The sequence below is a fragment of the Strongylocentrotus purpuratus genome, unplaced genomic scaffold (assembly GCF_000002235.5).
Source record: "Strongylocentrotus purpuratus isolate Spur 01 unplaced genomic scaffold, Spur_5.0 spur5_scaffold_1, whole genome shotgun sequence".
Classification (NCBI taxonomy): domain Eukaryota; kingdom Metazoa; phylum Echinodermata; class Echinoidea; order Camarodonta; family Strongylocentrotidae; genus Strongylocentrotus; species Strongylocentrotus purpuratus.
The window spans coordinates 12,510,039-12,532,008 of record NW_022145594.1 but is presented as its reverse complement, the minus strand read 5'-3'; the positions used below and the strand labels follow the sequence as shown (position 1 = coordinate 12,532,008).

The following is a 21,970-nucleotide window of genomic DNA, read 5'->3' as shown; positions in this document are numbered from 1 at the left end:
ACCATGTGTAGTTGTTTAACATTCACGAAATTGACGATATACGCCTGACATAATAATATGAATGATCTGCCAATGCTTGTTTCACTTTTAACAAACCTTTTTCATTTCACTTGTAATTATAATATACTATACAGTGTATTTAATTTGCAATTGTATATTATAAGTGTGGTATTAGATATAATAATTTACCAAATATATCAATAAGTAGGCGGTTTCTCGGCAACATTTGTATGATCACGTACGTCAAAACATATTCTTTCATATTATTGGTAATAACAGCTTCAATTTCATTTGTTGAGAGGGGGGCGTTTCCAAAACTGGTTTACCTTTAATATCTGAAACGCGACATACCGAGTCGCTTGTATATTAAAATGATGTTTGAATCTAGACCAGGGAAAAGGGGCTTGCTCCATCCTGGTCACGGGTTGGCCCGGTATTGCACAACCTTCGGGATCTCCCGCCCCTCATGGGGTAATAATCAAACTAAAGTCAGAACCCAGAACTCCCTCCCTCCCTCCTGCTTGTCTCTCTCTCTCTCTCTCTCTCACTCTCTCTCTCTCTCTCTACCTCTCTCCCTCTCTTTCTCTCTCTCTCTCTCCCTCTCTCCCTATCTTTCTTCTACACTCCCCCTCTCCTACTAGTTCTTTTTCACAAATTATTTTTGATTTAGCAAAAATTAAAAGAGAAATGTGGGGGAAATTACATCCCTAAAGGCCATATTAGATGGCAGGTTTAGGGACAGAACGGAAGGGGGGTGCATTCGTTTTTTTCTGAAGGTATGTTTTGGTGCATTACTTCAAAGCGTCATCAATCTGAATATCATTATTCCGAGGGTTTTCATGTTCATCCGCAGGTATACAGGTACAGGTCCGATATTGAATAAGGTTTATCATTCCAAAGGTTCGTTACTGTTCTAGATACAAAGTATCATATAATTACCCCGGCAGTAGCTGAGTTAGAACAATGAAGCGCTAAAGTATTTAACTATTTTATTCCTACCGGGTATCTATTTATACTTCACCTGGGTGGAGACTGAAGACTGGCAAATGTAGATTAATGTCTTGCCAAAGGACACCAGTGCCGTGGCGGGGCTCGAATCGCGGACCATGAAGATACACAGTCCGATGACGTCCACTAGACCACAGCACATCTCCATTATGATATAGGATTCTATTTCATTTTCGAATAAATAACCCATTTTATTTCATTTTCTCGAATTATTCAGGACCCATTGTACAAAATGTATGATTGTCTTCTAGTGACACCGATTAATGCAAAACGTATCTACTTGCCTTAATTACATGGTTGCAAACCCTAGCATAACTGATTATTAAAGACATGTCTTTACGCTTTTTCTGCTTACCCTCTTCGCTAAAAATGTATGATACGATATTATGAGGAATTATCTTTGTTATCCAATGAGGAGATAAGCTTGTTCGTCCCTTTGTTTCTAAAGCATTCAAACCATCATTTCCAGCCTGTCTTCAAATGGATGTAAATGTGTCAGCCTCTTACCTGCTCTAGCCCCCTCTCTCTCTCTCTCTCTCTCTCTCTCTCTCTCTCTTTCTCGCTCTCCGTTATAGTTTTCTTCAATCTCTCTCCCTCTTTCTCCTTTCTTTCTCTGTTTTTTTCTTTCTTTCTCCCTTTTTTTAATCTCTCTTACTCTCATACACCAGTTCTTCCCTTCGCTCTCTCTTTCTATTTATCACACTCTCACATACCAGTTCTTCCCTTCTCACTCTTTTCTCTTTTTCTCTCTCTCTCTCTCTCTGTTTAGCCCTCATATTTTAATTTCTTGTTCTCTTTTGTTTGTTTTCTTCCTTCTCCTTTTTGTCGGTACCCTTCACCTCCATTCAAATTACATTGCCTATTTATATTATATTTACTTTTGTTGTTATTTAATTGTAATAAAAATACAATTCAGCTCTCATGACCATAGGATAATTCGAAAGCCAACTTAAAATAATGCACATGTATACGAAGGAACATGTTACAAAATTAATGTAAAATGACTCTACGAAACACTTGTTTGAGTTGTGGTATTTTATTCAGTGCATTACCTTGATTCTACATATTGCCGTGTATGTATTATTATTCCATCTACGTTGAGCGGTTATAGTCCAGCAAACACGACTTCTATCCACATATGGAAGCGTTTGTCTAAGTCAGAATGTTTAAGGTATGATAAAGGTATGTTAACTGGCTAGCTTATTATTAACTCATTAAGATCATGAACAACAATTGTTTTTCATATAAATTTTAATAACGAGATCGTAGCATCAGTGCGTGATCTTCCATATTGTTCGTGGTCACCTAAATTGTACGAACGTGTAATGGTTTGAGCATTTCTTCATAAAGAGAGGGTAGTTCTTGCACTGGAACAGATTCAAATATTATCATTGCACTTATATGCCTACATAACTAGAGTAGGGAAAGTTAACAATAATAATAAAATAATATTTAAGATTTATATAGCGCTGGTATACAAGTACAGTTTCTAAGCGCTTTACAAAACAAGTGAAATGAAAAGTACGGTTAAACTAAATATGTGATAAGGATCAACAAGAAACATGAAATAAACAATGCGCTTAATTTGGACGAATTACTTAACTAACAATGTATAACAATAACATGATAATGAAAAATGAAAATGTAAATACAATAATTAAGTATCATTAATGAAACTGCAATAATTATGTACATTAGACAATAAATAGATTACAAGAAGATAGGACATGTGGTTATAAATACGGTATGATGATGGACAATTACTTCGTGTTGAATAGATAGGTCTTAAGTCTACGTTTAAAAGTGTCAAGAGTTGGGGATTCACGGACAGAGACGGGGAGATTATTCCAGAGTTTAGGAGCACATACAGAGAAGGCACGATCTCCATAGCGGGTGTGAGTTCGAGGACCAGATGATAGTTGAAGATGAACAGATGATGATGAGCGGAGCCTGATGGAGGAGGTTTGCACCTTTGGTGAAATGAGTCCATTGATGTATACTGGAGCAAGTCCATTACGGGCCTTGTAGGTGAGAAGCAGTACCTTGAATTGGATGCGCTGTGGAATGGGGAGCCAGTGAAGAGAACGAAGAATAGGTGTTATGTGTTCGTACTTTCTTGTGCGTGTGAGGAGACGGGCTGCAGTGTTCTGGATGTGTTGGAGTTTGGTCAGATGTGAGCTGGGTAGATTTATCAACAGGCTATTACAGTAATCAATGTGTGATGTCACAAATGCATTTATTAGGCGCCCAGTAGAACTTTGGTCTAGGTACTTTCGGAGTTTTCCGATCCGGTAAATTCCAAACGAAGCGGCTCTGCATGATTTCTGAACATGTTGCTTCATGGTAAGTTTGTCATCCACTCCGACTCCGAGATTAATAGACGATTTTGATGGATTGATTGTATTGCAGTCGACTTCGAAATCTGGCAGCTCACTGGCTTTTCGAAATGCTGACGTCATATGCATGAGTTCTGTCTTGGCACCATTAAGCATGAGGTTGTTATCACGAGCCCAGACTTTCACATCTGCGATGCACTGCTCCAGTCTCACCACCCCACTGGCGATTTCACTTTGCTTCAGTAAGCAATATTATTATGGTTACGTTTTGTTATTTGCACTACTACATTAAAGGGTATCAGTAAGAAAAATAAAGGGGGAGAGATAGGATCATACAATATTTATAATCTCAAATGTAAAATAAGATAAAGTGAACAATCTAGCATATAAGATATAATAGTGCATTGAATCTTACTTTCCGGTTCAAAATTTTGTATGATTATTTTGAGAAAATATGATTAAAGTAATTAACTCTTATCATGTAAATATTGGTAATGTTTAATCCATGTATTTGCATACAATTTTTACAATATAGCGAATAGTAGATACTGATTTCTATGAAGAAAAAACTTTATATTACACTATCATCACTAAATATCACATATTAGGTGGTGTCACACAGAAAATTTCGACCCTTCTTGAATTAACCAGATTTTACAAATCAAGTTTTTTTTCTTTCATTTACGTCGGTGACAGACTGGAGACAGACAGGGCCAGGCTATATGATATTAGGTATTACTCAATATTTAGAGAGTATTCTTTAAAATTCAGTTAATAATTGTTTATTATTATATCAACTAGCAAACATATGTATTTACATGTTCACGTGATAAATATACAGACAGATAATTATAAGTATTGAAATGGATATACGGGTTAAATATCTTAATGTAAAACTGTGACCAAAAAAGGACAAAGAATCGCTTGTGCAAAAGTTCAAAAAGTTTATGGTCATATATAAGTGGTCTGACTTTTTACATTATGTCTACGTGCATTTACATGTCTAGCAGTATGTTTCTTTAAAAAAATTCTGAAATTGTTTACAATGCGATGATGGAACCGAATCAAAAGAGGGTTAATACCCGATTAGTGCAAATCACCCTTTTCATGATTTGTTACAATCTTACGAGTGAATTCTGATTATGCATTTATAATATCAATCTAAATACAACATGTGCGGCATTCTCTTAATATTCATTTCATATGACTACTTCATTATGAAGTGTACTATTATTCGCGTTCACTCAATATACATGGAGGTGTGAAAGAATTCGATGAATCAAATACCATGTATAAGCCTATTTGTACTCTTTCAAAAAGAATATTGGGCATCAACTAGTATCTAATTATAACTTAGTTTTTTTTTTTTTGGATGTTCTTGATATCTTCACATGTCAAATGATCAAAAGATATATTAATTTAGTTTACACAACGGAAATAAATGTTATTTACAGACCTTCAACAATTTAGATCCTTTAAATATTGTGACGATGGAATTTTCCATTCGTTCCTGAGGAAGAACTAGATATTGATAATTAAGTGGGATATCTTTCATTTTGCATTGCCCATGTGTTAGCATACACAACTTAGATTTACCTAGTGTGTCACTCTTCTTTATCGTTGAAGAAAGATGTTACAGAGACGGCATAGGTAGTATGGGTTTCATTTCCACATATGTAGTGCTTGTGTTATCATCATCTTCTTGTGCTGTGTGAAGGGTATTAATATATTCAGGATCACCGGATTCGTTTTCGGACGACTTTTCGTCTGTATTCACATACACGGCCCCAGAACAATTTCGAGTAAAACTAGGACTGCCGTAGTCATTGTTGGTGCGTGGTATGGGTTTCATTTCCATATATGTAGTGCTTGTTTTATCACCATCTTCTTGTGCTGTGTGAAGGGTATTGATATATTCAGGATCACCGGATTCATTTTCAGACGACTTTTCGTCTGTATTCGCATACACGGCCCCAGAACAATTTCGAGTAAAACTAGGACTGCCGTAGTCATTGTTGGTGCGAGGAATAGGCTTCAAGTCCATGTAGTAGCTTGTAGTTGTGTCAGCGTCGGTGCGAGGAACAGGTTTCAATTCCATGTGGGAGCTTGTAGTTGTGTCCTTGTCGGTGCGAGGAATAGGCTTCAAGTCCATGTAGTCGCTTGTAGTTGTGTCATTGTCCGTGCGAGGAATAGGCTTCAAGTCCATGTAGTCGCTTGTAGTTGTGTCATTGTCGGTGCGAGGAATAGGCTTCAAGTCCATGTAGGAGCTCGTAGTTGTGTCACTGTTGGTGCGAGGAATAGGCTTCAAGTCCATGTAGTAGCTTGTAGTTGTGTCATTGTTGGTGCGAGGAACAGGTCTGAAGTCCATGTAGTAGCTTGTAGTTGTGTCATTGTTGGTGCGAGGAACAGGTCTGAAGTCCATGTTGTAGCTTGTAGTTGTGTCATTGTTGGTGAGAGGAACAGGTCTCAAGTCCATGTAGCCGCTTGTAGTTGTGTCATTGTTGGTGCGAGGAATAGGCTTCAAGTCCATGTATTAGCTTGTAGTTGTGCCATTGTTGGTGAGGGGAACAGGTCTCAAGTCTATGTAGTCGCTTGTAGTTGTGTCATTGTTGGTGAGAGGAACCGGTCTCAAGTCCATGTAGTCGCTTGTAGTTGTGTCATTGTCGGTGGGAGAAATCGGCTTCAAGTCCATGTAGGAGCTTGTAGTTGTGTCATTGTCGGTGCGAGGAATAGGCTTTAAGTCCATGTAATCGCTTGTAGTTGTGTCATTGTTGGTGAGAGGAACCGGTCTCAAGTCCATGTAGTAGCTTGTAGTTGTGTCAGCGTCGGTGCGAGGAACAGGTTTCAAGTCCATGTGGGAGCTTGTAGTTGTGTCCTTGTCGGTGCGAGGAATAGGCTTCAAGTCCATGTAATCGCTTGTAGTTGTGTCATTGTTGGTGAGAGGAACCGGTCTTAAGTCCATGTAGTCGCTTGTAGTTGTGTCATTGTTGGTGCGAGGAATAGGCTTCATGTCCATGTAGTCGCTTGTAGTTGTGTCATTGTTGGTGCGAGGAATAGGCTTCAAGTCCATGTAGTAGCTTGTAGTTGTGTCATTGTTGGTGAGAGGAACCGGTCTTAAGTCCATGTAGTAGCCTGTAGTTGTGTCATTGTCGATGCGAGGAACAGGTCTCAAGTCCATGTAGTAGCTTGTAGTTGATTCGGAGGCGTGCGATGGAGGTACCTGTGCTATTTCCGCATAGTCTCCTTGGTCCTCCTAGAAAAACATTGTCAAGCTAAAAACTTTTAAAGTGAATTTCAAATTATTATATATAAAATGTATTAATGGTTTGTATCTCATCCCTTTGAATAATATATGAGCATTTTACTTATATGCGAGTTTATAACATAAACAAATAATGAAGCTTGTAAATTAAAGTGGCAGATCGTCTTTACTACTTAAAACCCAATGGCATATATCTAGGGGTTATCGAACCCATGACGAAATAAACATTATGCCCCCAACCTTTATAAAAGATTCAGCTTAAAAAAGATAGATTTCCTTGCTCTTTCACAACGTGAAACTCTTATCTAATTAGACTGAACCTGAGATTGGTAACCAAAGTGTGAATAAGTGAACAATGAAATGTGGGAGCAAAGTGACCAGACGGTAGTATTTTATTTTTTATTTTGTTCAATTTTTCTTTTTTCAAACGTTCATTTGAGTATGAGACTTTTTCAAAGTAGCTCCGCAACTGATTGTCAATTTCGATCAAATTTGAATTAGAAACAAAGACAAAATCATTATTTAACTTCTTTCATCTTTGAGGCGCAAACTTGACCAATTGATTTATTCGGATTAGCTATGATTTAAAATGTATGATGTTTGTTTCGAATGTTAAAATTTGGGAGATATATTGTTTCTTTATGCCACAGATGAGCTTGCCAAGGAAAGAATGATAAATTAATGAATGCTATTTGGATTTATTTTTAATAGATATTTCTATTTTTAAAATATCATATTGTTAGGTAATGCAAAATGATAGACTTACCACTTGGTCTCCTGGTTGAGTGTTGTTTTCATTGTCTGCTTGGATTGCACGGAATGAAATTCAATGTAAATAACAAAATAATGTTAACAAAAGTAGAAATTATGGCAAAGGTTATTCTGTGTTAAGAATACTTACTTTATTTATAATTTGTGTTAATCCATTTTTTCCAATGACATATTAATCATGGATTTCCTTGCATCATTTGAATATTATTTCACAAATAGGACATACATGACATATTCATAATTCCTGCAAAGTTCTACTTAATTCGATGTTGGCTGCAAACGGGACAAGAGAGATAAATGAATCCGAAAGAGAGAGAGAAAAAAACTAATTTAAAACAAGATTTAAAAAACGAAAAATTAAACCAATTTTTTTGAATAAATTAAAAGAAGAATTGTAAGAAGAAGTGTGAGGATTGAAATCTATAGAGAAGATACATTAAACATGAAATGGTGAATACTTGGGAAACGTGTATATTGTGGTATGTTAGAGGTGCTTTACAAGATACCCTTCTTTCGTTTCACACAGCATAACACTCCATAGAAGTACATCAAACTCAGTGAAATGAGCAGGATAAAGCCAGCCAAGGCAATCACTCCAATAGCGATTGTAATGAAAGAAAGGCTACTTTCAGTTGATGGCTGCTTCCAGATTGGTGAGTCTAGGACAAACAATGCCATGCCTAGAGTGTTATAGATATAGGTTTGCTAGACAATGTTGTAGGAGTTTGGTTTAATGGCAGACTTTTGTTGAATCCGTGGTTCATGTCCGGATGTTTCGACCGCATCCTTATATCCCCTGTGTTTCAAAAAACATTTTATGAAGCCGTGTAGGAGGATTTGTTATACTAATACTATAAAAACCCACACGTGCTTCACCCACATACACACATACGAACCTATCTACCCACACCTGTACACAGGCGCGTACGCATGGGGGGTTAACCCCCCCCCCCCTTGAGTTTTTTATGTGTATGTTTTGTGTATGTTTTTTGGGGGAAAAAAGTGTCCTCTTACCCCACCCCCCCCCCCTTCTCCCGCTTATTCAGCGACTGGCTGAGTCGTTGCAAAATTTTGGGCCCGATTTTAACCCCCCCCCCCCCCACACACACACACACACACACACACAACACGCACACGCGCGCACCAACTTGCACAAATTCATTCCCACAACACACACCACAAATACACATGCGAATTCACCCAAAGGCAAACTTAAGGTGTATACATGTTCACGGTCGACCCAAGTAATATCGGTTTTTGTTTCGATGTGCACTTTGCATAGTACCTTATCGAATTAAGAAAGCATTTCATTTAATCGAATCAGGGGATGTCTGCTTTTATTGCCAATTCAGAAATATATTTTATGTTTCAAAACCTTGTTGATATCAAGATATTGCGAAAATTCGTTGGTAATGGGAATTGATAGTAAATGCCTGGAGGTAATACGAAATATTTCCCTTTTCTCATAAATTATTATAAAAGAAAGAATATTAATCAGCTTTACTTGTTAGGTCAGCTGGTTTACTGCACAGTCCCCTGCCAAAGGTCAGCAAAACCGTGTCATCATCCGGGTCAATGCTGACCTCTGTGCCCGGTTCAACGCACTCTGTTTCATTCACAGAGGCACAGTCTGGTCCGCTGTAAGCCCTTAGTGTGATAAAGCAGATTTCATCTAGGGCGTGGTTTGTATTTGGCATTGTTAAGATTTGTTTACGTTTGTTCCAACTGGTGGTTACGCCTATATGACGAAAAACAAACAAAATAACAATATATCTCTTATATTTTAGAGAGACAGATAGTGGAATAGTTTAATCCACATCGCACACTAATGTTTTATATTTAATTTAAATCATGAACACATGGTCTTTACAAGGTTTATGCTAAAAAGGAGAAATTTGTTATATTTGCACCGTTTTTGCATCCCTTTATATATTATGATCAGTAATACTCTTGTAAAACATGTCAAAACTAAATATTTATATATGATTGCATGGGGGGAACATTATTGTGCTATCCACTTGCCCTATACGAAATGAAAATTGAAATAAACTACATCTCCGGACTTGAGAAAAACGACATGTGCAGAACCCTGTAAACAAAATCGTGCTGATCAGGATGTTCCATCCCATGAATGGTTCATCCATAAAACGAATGAATGAATAAGAATTTCCTCTCAAAAGAAACCAAACAAAGAATTAAACAAAAGGGATTTATTGATGAAAACAATTTTGCCCTTACCATAGCTCTCGGGTTGCAAAGCTGTATATGGCCAAACAAGGAAGCATGGAGAAGAAAAAGAGAAACAGAGCTGTCATTTAGTGACGCTTCATGAGTGGTTATTAACCTCACAAGGTTGTAGTTTGCAATGTTTCGATTTGAAATGAAAGAAATAGTTATAAATAACTCATCAAATGAAAAGCTGTTTGTATATCATGGTTTACTAAACGCATACACTTAAGGTTTAAAATATGATATAGAGTGAAATTAGTGGGGGTGAGAAGGATACATGATTATGGTGCCACACTGTATTAGGCTTCATCTCTTTGGTGACCCTTTGTCTGACTATTATCATTATATGCTGAATTTTAAAAAAAAGTTCAAGTTCAAGTTTCAGTTTTATTTCCATTTTCAACAAGAAACATACAAATTATGTACTATAAATAAATTGCAATAAAACACACTTAACAAAGTATACAAAAGTGATTATACAAGTGTTCGCGTTATTTTTCTTTGCACAACAAACTACATTTTTTTTTTTTTTTTTTTGTATATAGTTCTTAATTCCGTTACAAGTAATTATAAGATAATCATATCATACAATCTAAATCAGGAAGAAAAATAAATTGTTGCTGTATATTTATATGTGAAGTGAAAATGGAGGGATCCACTAAAGAGCATAGCGTTTAGAGTGTGGACCCCTCGGCAAATCATGTTATAAACAATTTACTCAACAATGAAAAAGAAAAAAGAAATAAGTGTTGTGTCTACTGAGACTACTGAAGAGAACAGGTATCAACATTCAAGACGCTGTGTGGAAGCACAAGGGTAGAATTATGACGGTGGACAAGATTATACAAAAGAAAAGGAGTGAGTGCGTATGGACCGCATGAATGAAGGACAGTGTATATGAAAAATAGGAACTGCGCAATTGCAATTTATATTAAACACTAATTTAACTATCGTCAAAACGTTGCAATAAAAAGAATTGGGTGAAAGTGAATGTTTTATGCCTATATCAAGAGTGTACCAAAATTTGGGACCATCGTAAATAAACATGTTCTGGGCTAAGAGAGTTTATTCGACTGTGTAGTTAGGTAATTATGAACTTATTGATTAAACACAAACATATAAATAAAAGCTGAAGGTAGCATATTATTGTCATTACAAAAAAAAAAATATTGGCCTATAAATGATTACAACAGTTACGAGAAACTATATTTTTAAACAATATTTCTACTTTTTGTAGTCACATTTTGACACATTCTTTTTACTTTAGCAGAAAGAATTCAATTACTAATATACATTAGTTAGAAGACGTATATGTTTCTTATAGTTACGATTATTAAAGGTAGAATGTGTATTTAATGGGAAAAAAGAAAATATCTTTTGGAAGACGAGAAGTGGTGGTCACAATAAAGACTGGGCTTTTGAAAAATATATATAAGGGAAATGTATTAACTTTCTATGGAAAATATTTACTTAGAACATCCTAAAGCCAGGTATAAAAACGGTAGGAATCATATTGATTACTTTGTTTGAATCTCAAAACGCCAGATAGAGATTTGTTCAGAAAATAATAGAAGTCAGATATTCATTCTTAATGGTAAATGTACCTAACGAAAATTGCTTTTAGTACCTAGAAAAAGGCAAATTGGTTTCTTGTGGGTAATTGCATTTTTCAGCATTAGAAGCCTAAGAAAAGTAAAACCTAAATTTAACTATAAGCGTGTGCATTGAAATCGGCAAATGACGCCAAAGTAGCAAGCAAAGAATACGTTCAGTAATACAAAAAGTATAATGTGAGCTTAGATTGATGATTACAGTTCAATCGTCAATAAAATCTAGGTATATAGAGACTTACGAGTTGTTGAAGCTCCTGTCTCCACCGGGCTACTGTTCCCCGCGCTGTTCACTGCCCATAGTGCCAACCAATACCAAGTGAATGGTTTAAGTCCCACCAATGTGTAGGATGTCCCTGTCAAGTTGATGACAACACCACACCCCTCTATCTCTACGTGCGGGTCGTTTAGACAGAATTCCAGATTGAAAGTTTGTTGCAACCCGCAATCGGATCCCGGATGCCAAGCAACAAAGAGAGTTGAAGATGTCGTCTGATTTCGGTCGACGAACAACCGAAAAGGTGGATCTGGGATGACTTTAAGTAGACAAGGGAAAAAGGATTTTAAATGGTTGAAAATGGAAGATAAGGTTTTACAGATTATCTTAAATTTAAATAATTTAAGGTGTCATCTGTAGAAGGAAGGGGGAGGGGCTCTTCTCGAAAAGGAAAAGGGGCATTTATGAGATTGGAAAAGGTACACCTATCAGATCTTCATATTGGCTTTTATCAGAGGTGAAAAGGGGCATTTATGAGAAGGGGAAGAAGCTTTTATTTTTGTTAAAGGTAAGATGCGCTGATCACAAAGAAAATTGGCACATATTAAAAGAGGAAAAGGGGCACGTGTCATAATTTAAGGGACACATATCAGATGTAAAAGGGGGCAACTATAAGAAGGGGAAAGGACACTTTTTACAAAAGTAAAGGGTCAGTTTTTAAAGTTAAAAGGGGCACCTCAAGATTTAGAAAGGGGGCAATCATGAGAGGTAAAGGGCCACTTATCTGATGTAAAAAAGGAACACTTTTCAAACGTCAAATGGGCGCTTTTGAGGTACTTCAGAAAGTGTGTGAGGGCACTGTCCCCCCCCCCCCCCCGGTCACGCCGCATCTGCTGATGATTCCTTTCACCGTCGCCCGACTCTCATTTTCGACACCGTAATGTACTGGGGAAAATGCACGAGACTGTAACTGGGTTATCATCTCATTATCAAGATCATAAAACCGTAACAGTGTTACATAATGTTCTAATTTGTCATCTCGGATTATCAATGGCTTACTATTGTATTGGACAATGTGTTTTCCAAGCAATAGGTTATGATCCTTTTACATAAATACGCCTTGGAAAGACAATGAAAGATTTACCAGAATATAAGAACGCTATAGTTTCGCTGTCGTTCCCAAGCCTTGTCTCAGCCCAACATGTATAGTTGCCCTCATCTTCTGTCGATATATTTGAAATAATCAGAATACTGCACATCAAGGTATCCTCTTGTCGAATAATGCGGTGAATCTGATGGCGGGTGCTGTTGATGAGTTCCGTGCCATTCGAGAACCAGGTTATTGAGGCTAGGGGGTTGCTATCTGATTTACATGTAAGGACGACATCAACGCTCTCGTGACCAGTGTAAACCCTACAAACATAGTAGTCCACAATGACAGGAGAATCTACAAGAATGCATTTAGGAAAAAGAAAATTCGTTCAGGAAACAATAGAGCAAGGCTTAGGAAGAAATAATTTGCGATCGTATTCCTGATTAGCGTAAGCAAATACATATTACAACCGTTACCACTCTATGTTATTGTAAGGCGTTATCAATATATTGTAAGGTTTATATATCAGCACGAGCGTAACATACAACCATCTCTTACAATGTGTTTGGTATCATTTGGCAGTATTCTAAACCAGTCCTGATGTTTTGATAAGAACAAGTGAGTTTAGAAATGTTTTTTGTAAGACAAGCAGGTTTTAGTAAGACGAGAAATGATCATAACAGGTGATTTTTGAGTAAAACAAATAGCGTACAAAAGTATACCTTGGCTGTTTGATATAATCATGGAAATGTAGAAACAACATTCGGCTTACTACAAAAAGGACACTACAACCAAGTAATGCCATTGACTGTAATGTCCTTTTGTATAGGCAAGGCGACGTAATGTACCTGCCTAGTGATGAGATTTAATGGATGAATGGGTTAGAATTACGCAGATTACACTTAGATCTATAAGTACACAGATATACTTACAAAGAACATGAAGCACATCACTAACACTCCAAGACTTCATGGATGCAGAATTTGGTTGAAAAACTTGACAAACAAGATGTTCCCCATGATCATCTACTGTGGGTGTGAAATTGAAAACACTCATGGAATCCATTCGATGATTGCTATTCCTGAAGGACTGTGTATAAGAAGCTTTGGTGACGTTCTTTGATCCAAGATACCACTGGAAGGTTGGTGCTGGGTAGCCGTTGTTTGATCTGCAAGTCACATTGGTTGATACTCCTTCCTGCAAAGGCTGCAATCTTTCTGTTCCATTCAGATAAGGATGATTCGGTGGTCCTTGAAATTCAAATTGTATTTCTTATGCCATTATGTTTTAGATTATTAGCCCCAGTGACTTGCGTATAACATATATATTGAATCCAACAAATAAGTCTTGTCATTATTATTAGCAGCAACGAGCTATGTATCGCTAGTAACTCATATTTTGACACAATAAATGAATCATGTTGATATATATTTAATTTGCTTGAGCTATCATGAATAAGCGGAGGGCCAAAGTCAGAAAAGAGGGGTTTGCCTGCCGCTACCACACAAACGATGCATACCATGATTATTCAATTGAAATTGATATCGATTAAAACGTAAATAATCTAATTTTCTTCTATATGACACCGAACTTAAGGTAGTTCACCAATGTCCTTAAAATATTATTTTAAAAAATATATTTTTCGTCAAAAGGGCCGCTTTTTTGGACGCCCCCGTCGATTTAGGGGTGTTTGCTACAAATAAAGAAAAAAACCTCCGAAATATTATTCATTATGATAAAATCTTTCGAATAAACAAGGTGTGCTTAATTTGAATGGTAGTGGCAGGCAACTCAAAAAACAAGCGTGATATTTGATTTTGGCCCTCCGAGTACCCCGGTTATTCATCATGTAAAAATTCGCATCTGGATACACTTCAATGTCAACATGTGTCGCAGTATGTCACGAACCCAATTCAGTCTTCTGTCGTGAATACTCGAAAATACTCACCATAGACGATAACCCTGACTTCTGTTTGACGTTGGTTCATACCAACAAAGGCCACACATCTGAGAAGTTGATTGTGATGCCTCCTCTTTGGAATCAACTGTAGAGTGGACTCGGTGTCACGTAATCCTCTGGCGGCCTCATTCGTGGTAGACGTAGAGGTTGTGCTACCCAGGTCGTCGTCTGAACCAATAATCCATGATATAAGAGCTGTAGGGCGAGATCCTACACTCGTGCAGGTGAATGATGTTGCCGAGTCTTGAAAGACAATGACACTTCTTTTCTCTGTTATATTGGTAACTGTGGATCCATAGGCAGTAAAACGGAGATCACTTGGTGGTACTGAGTGGGAAGAGAAAGGAAGAACCCACATTTTCAATCGGAGTAAGCTTCCGAAAGGATTGGGAGATACGGAGATGAACTATTGCTAAAAATATGATAACAATATTTTAGCGGTTATGGCATCATGGATTATAGTGAAGTTCTTATTATTCCCTACCAGAATGTACAAAATACAGAAGATTTAATATTGTTTTAGGAGATGGTGAATGTTTCATCCATTTCAGATGATCCTCACATTTAAATGCATATTCACTTGGGCAGAACACACACATTGAGATATCATGGGATGATATAATTAGTAAGATAATCACCTTGAACATCTAATTGGATGAATATTTGAAGCTCATTATCCAGCTCCCGGTGCGAGGCCACACAGCGGAAAACCTTTCCATCATCGTCCCTAGATGGAGTTACAGAAACAACTCTCTGAGAGGTGTAAGCGTCACCATGAACAGCATTATACTGATTTTCCAGTCGAACCTGCACTTTTTCAGGAATGTGCCACTCTAGTTCTGCAGGTGGTCTAACGTCTCGGACTGAACATGTCAGGCTGTGGGTTTGCCCAGATGTGATGCTCACGGATGCTCCATTCTGGTATCCATCCTCAGACCAATCATCGGTGATGGATATCAATCTAGGCATGGCTGGGAAAATGTATATATATATATATATATATATATATATATATACAGTGCGTCCCAGAAAAAAACGAAACCGGGAACTATCGATGTTTTATCATAACTTAATCACAATTATAATTAATAAATGACACATATTTGGAAAGGTTAGATCCTCCACTTTCATTTGATGCAACTCATATGATGCATATTTCAGGTCTTTCGTCTTCTTTGTGCATGGCTGATCGTCAACGAAACGAAGTTAAGTCTTTTGTCAACTCTGTTCGATGCACCGGCAGGCAGCCAGTAAAAACGAATCCGTTTGATCAAATTATGGAAATGCAAGCATTACTTTAAACAAACAGAACTTTGTTATTCCTGGCTCATTTTTCCTGATTGAGGTGTCATATGAAAGGGCAGAAATTGAACTTTCTAGAATAGTGATTTTCCTTTTAAAATTCAGATACCGCCCGCTAAATGACTTTTTAGTTTCCTCTCTTCAAATTGCTTGTAATCACTCATTATATGAGTTGCATCAAATGAAAGAGGAGGATCTAAGCTTTCCAAATATGTGTCATTTATTATCTATAATTGTGATTAAGTTATGATAAAACATCGATAGTTCTCGGTTCCGTTTTTTCTGGGACGCACTGTATAACTACCACTGATTATATGTCTGGTCAAATTGCGTTTCTACGAAATTCTATGACCGTTTTTTAGACATAAACAAATTAAACATACCACAATATCAATATTATTGTAAAATACAATTTTTTGATTTATATCAGTCACGAATCGAACTCGATATATAATAATAATAGTATAATAGGAACTTATGTCCTAGTTATCGACGACGCTGCACCCGAAATGACAGTTTATTCAAAAGTTCGAATGTTGTAATGATTTTGAATTAGTAATTAATCATTTATATTGTAATTTCGCAAACATCACAACTGAGTCAAGGTATCCAGATTAATGTTAGAATACATTACCTGATAACAGTACATTCACCACAGCTAGACTGCTAGCTGAATAAGAATCATATTTGGAAACTGAGCACCAATATTTGCCGCTGTCATCCACTGTTAAATCCCTAATAGTTAGATTTCCGCTGTAAGAATCTGCCCTCAAACTGTACTTTGACATATCCGTAACAGTTTGCTCGTTTCTGCATCCCACCCCTTGACATCTAACTAGGATATTGTTATTCCCGTTTTCTTTAGTCCAAAACAGTTGGCGATATGTCGATGGAAGGGTAAAGGTGCAGATTAAGGTGATATCCTCACCAACGAGTGGGAGGATTTCTGGGTTCTGAAGACGAGTAAAAATGGTCATCTCATATGTCTTAGAAACGATGAAGGTGAGGAAGAAAAATATTCGAAGACGTTCATCCATGTTGTTATTACGTCTTATTTCCTTGTATATTTCAGCTTGGGAGGTGCGTTGCATAAACCATCCTGCAACTTAGTAGAATATCCGGAGAATAAAAGAATAAACGATGAGCAGTAATGGTTTTCAATGACAGAATGACGCAAAGAACAGTGAATGGTATGCTTATTTACTTCTCCCTTGCGCTTTGAAAGTGAAAGCAATGCATATCCCTGAAGAGCATAAGTGGATTGTAAGCCTCAAATAAATGGAGTGTTTCGGAAACTCACTTTAAATGGCACACGTGAAAATATGAGATTAATGTTATAATAATAATAATAATAATAATAATAATAATAATCTTTTAAAGTCCACTCCAAATTTTATTAAACCGAAACAGAAATTATGTTTGCCCAATTGATCGTGAGCCCGGCAGCCACCGAGCAGCGCCAGATCGACGTTCCTCTATCCCTTATTGTTGAACGCCAAACAAGGTAGCAGCAACTCCCATCTTTTAACGTCTTTTTGGTATGACGCGGCCGGGGTTTGAACCCACGACCTCCCGGTTGTGAGACGGACGCTCTACTGACTGAGTCAACGAATGAAATTTCAAGGTATTTTATTTTGAACTTTTGATAATGTGATTTATATATTTAGGTAGGGGAATAAAAGGGAAGGATACAAAATGTTCTTTCTGGATAAAACTAGACCTTTATCAATAAATGCAAATGGCCTATGCAAATTTATTAATTATGCTACTCAGGCTAATTGTAATAATAATAATAATAATAATAGGCATTTCTATAGCGCCATTTTCAGGCTTTCTAGACAAACAGTGAGAATGATGTCCATATATTGTACATATGAATTAGCTTATTATGCTAATTGTGCTTTAAAGAACCTGCGTCATAAATTAATTCCTCGTCGTAGACAACCCTTGAAAAGTAGTATTATTCATGTTTTTAGGCTTCCCGAATTAAGATAAGCAACATATTACATATGGCACATATCCTAATTTGATGATTATGCTAATTAGGCTCATGAAAAGGTTGTCCAAGGTTTCCAGAATGGCAACCAAGCTGAATTTACCTCTTAACCCATCTAGAACACGAATCAACAAAAAAAAAACCTTGTACTTGTACTTTTTCAGGTCATGTACATGTACATGGTATATGGTCCCGTCTACTGGACTAAAGGGGACGTTTTGGTGTCCTATAAAGATTTGTTTCCAGTAATCGCCTGTATGCATGAAATGTACCAACCACCAACAAAATCTGGTCTCAGATATGAGGGGTCCCCTGTTGCTTTATTGTTGTCAATATTACTTCTACTGCAGTTTATATACACGCTCAGTAAACGGCAAAACGTCTTGTTAAATATATTATTCAACGCACGTGTAAGCAACGGCTTATAATAGTGCGCGCATGGAATTCAGCTCCAACCATAGAGTTGGATCAACAAAGAGTTCAGTGCTCGCCCTATATGGAAGGTTCGATATTATCCTTTATTTTCCGACATACTCCTTTAATCATGTTTTATAGGCTGTTCTTGAATATTCCACCAAAAGACAAATTATGTTTCAAGTGATTGTACACTGTCAAGGTATAGACCAGTTTTGGAAACGTCCCCTCTCAAAAAATGAAATGGAAGCTCTTATTATCAATCATGTGAAAGAATATGTTTTGACTATAAATACGTGATGATACAAATTTTGCCGGGAAACCGCTACTATAGTTGGTAAATTATCATATCGATCCAACCTGGATAGATATCGCGAATGCCCTTCAACACTGAACACAAGTTTTGCTATCTAAACCTCTGAAGGCAATATTTAAACAATATTGAATAGATATTTTACCACTACCGGTCTAGATATTTAAGAATCATAATTTATAGATTGTTAGGTATATAGGTACTTTATGTTGGATTAGAATACAACTTTATCATTGTTCTTAAATCTAAATACGGTATAGATATATCATCTGTCATCCTTTTCCACGGTCCTAAACCGAGGGCGAACTCGAATATAGTCTGTAGCTATATACTCTATTTCATTTTTTTTTAAACACTTTCAAAAATCCTTGAGGTTAGCGAACTCTTCCAGTTTTATATAGGCTGTGTCATCAGGGGAAGCCGTAGACCGTACATTTTCCATAGTATAACAGTTTAGACAACGTGCTACGCATTATGATTGATAAGGGTCTGTGCCTGCAAACGATCGTATGTATTGTGAGGTTAATTGTGATACATATACATAAACGATGAATGGTGGATTGGTCTTATCGATGAGAAATGATGACCCAAACTCGTCTCCCCCTCCTGAAGTGACCTCTTTCTCGCTCTTCATTTTCGTTTTCTTACTGTTCATCCGAAATGTAAATACCCGTAGGACATATCCATGATGAGAACATTTGTAATGTATCACAACCCATCTTTTCGACAACCTTGAATCAATAACTTGTGAGAATTTCTTCTATTATACCCCTCCCATGCCATAAGTATTGCAACATGATGAAATTCGTTAAATTTGTGGTTAATGACTTCTCTTTGTTGTAGCGGTGTTTTGTTCGAAATTGAACATGCATGACCGTTGTTTCGGTATAAAATGAATGTGCACCTTGTTCACTTTCTCATTCAATGCTACTGAGTCATTCATGCACGCACCATGGTTAAGACAGCCGAGTTATCTAACGAGCAACGCCGACAAATCGTTGCATTGAGACAGGAGGGGGTTTCGGTAGCTCGGATTGCTGATCGCTTTGGGGTATGCCGTCAAACCGTGTACCGAGTGTGCAAACGCTACGAGGACACAGAAAATTCCGACAAGCGACCAAGACCTGGCAGAAGCAGGAAGACAACGCCCCGGGAAGATCGCTACCTTCTGCGTCAGGCCCGTATGACCCAATTCGATTCAGCCCAAACTTTGGCAGCTCACTGGAGCGACAGAATTGGTAGCAGAATCTCAAAGAGAACAACACAAAGACGCCTGTACTCTTACAATCTCCATGCCCGCATTTCCAGGAGAAAGATTCTGATATCTCGCGTCAATCGCCTAAGACGCATCAGGTGGGCCACCCGAGTGAGGGATTGGACTTTGGAGAACAATTGGAGGCATTTCGTCTTTTCAGACGAGAGCAGGTTTTGTCTGTCTTCGAACGACGGAAGAGTAAGAGTCTGGCGTGAACCTAACACCTCTTACGACCCAAGGAACCTTACTTACACCCAAAGGGGTTCAGTTTCAGTCATGGTCTGGGGATGTGTCGGCCTCTATGGAGTTGGCGATCTTGTTGTCGTAGATGGGAACATTGATAACGCCAAATATCGAGATATTCTGGACGCCCACTTGTTTCCATCCATTGCTAACATCTTTGGCAACGCGCAACACCCGTTCGTCTTCCAGGATGACAACGCACCGGCACACAGGGCAGCCAGGATGGACCAATGGTATGACGAAACTGGCGTCAACAGGGTGCAGTGGCCGGCGCAATCACCAGATGCTAACCCGATAGAGAATCTGTGGGATGACATCAAGAGAGCCAACACCAAAGACCGACCAACCACGAGGGAAGGTTTGGTCCGCTCTATCTTCAGGGCCTGGGGCAGCATCACCCAAGAAAGATTGCAAGGACTCTACGCGACGATGCCAAGAAGGATGCGCGCCATCATTAGAAGGCGAGGATATCCAACAAAATACTAGAGACTCGTGAATCTTACATGAAAAATGACTATTGATATATCAATAAAATGTGCCTGATAGTATGACAAAAAATGATGCACTACATATTCATTAAAACAGCACTCATTTTCATGTAATTATTTGTCTCCTGTGTAATGTGTGTGTCTATGTTGCAATACTTTTGGCACGGGAGGGTATATCATGTGTAGTTGTTTAACATTCACGCACTTGACGATATACGACTAACATAATAATATGAATTATCTGCCAATTCTTTGTAGGCCCTACCATGTTTCACTTTTAACAAATCTTTGTCATTCCACTTGTAACTCTGAATATACTAACAGTGTATTTAATCTGCAATTGTATATTATTAGTGTGGTATTAGATATAATAATTAAACAAATATATCAATTAGTAGGCGGTTTCTCGGCAAAATTTGTATGATCACGTACGTCAAAACATATTCTTTCATATGATTGGTAATAAGAGCTTCAATTTCATTTGTTGAGAGGAGGGCGTTTCCAAAACTGGTTTACCTTTAATATCTGAAACGCGACATACGGAGTCGCTTGTATATTAAAATGATTTTTGAATCTAGACCATGGAATAGGGGCTTGCTCCATCCTGGTCACGGGTTGGCCCGGTATTGCAGAACTTTCGGGATCGGCCAACCCCTCAGGGGTAATAATCAAACAAAAGGCAGAACCCAAAACTCCCTCCCTCCCTCCTGCTTTTCTCTCTCTCTCTCTCTCTCTTTCTCTCTCTATCTTTCTTTCACACTCCCCCTCTCCTCCTACTAATTCTTTTTCACAGATTCTCTCTGATTTACACACAAATTAAAAGAGAAATATGGGAAAATTACATCCCTAAAGGCAATATTAGATGGGTTTAGGAACAGAACGGAGGGGGGGGGTGCATTCGTTTTTTCTGAAGGTATGTCTTGGTGCATTTCTTCAAAGCGTCATCATTCTGAATATCATTATTCCGAGGGTTTGCATGTTCATGTGCAGGTACAGGTCCGAAAATTGAATAGGTTTCGTCATTCCAAAAGTTCGTTCTAGATACAAAGTATCATATAATTACCCCGGCTGTAGCTGAGATAGCACAATGAAGCGCCAAAGTATTCAACTATTTTATTCCTACCGGGTATCTATTTAATATACTTCACCTGGGTGCAGACTGGAGAGTGGCAAATGTAGATTAATGCCTTGCCAAAGGACGCCAGTGCCGCGGCGGGGCTCGAATCGCGAACCATGACGATCCACAGTCCGATGACGTCCACTAGACCACAACACCTCTCTATTATGATATAGGATTCTATTTCGTTTTCGGAATACTTAACCCTATTTTATTTCATTTTCTCGAATTATTCAGGATCCATTGTGCAAAATGTATGATTGTCTTCTTATATAGTAACACCGATTAATGCAAAACGTATCTACTTATCTTATTCACATGGTTGCAAACCACAGCATAACTGTCTATTAAAGAAA

General features: G+C 37.7%; 1 non-coding gene and 1 pseudogene across 1 annotated transcript; both read left to right on the top strand.

Moving 5' to 3' along the window:
- Positions 1-284: 284 nt before the first annotated feature.
- On the top strand, positions 285-466 carry LOC115917725 (annotated as a pseudogene).
- A 20,505-nt stretch (positions 467-20,971) lies between these two features.
- Positions 20,972-21,154, top strand: LOC115917772. The gene has a single exon (XR_004062982.1). It is a non-coding gene; the product is annotated as a U2 spliceosomal RNA (small nuclear RNA).
- The last annotated feature ends 816 nt before the right edge of the window (positions 21,155-21,970 follow it).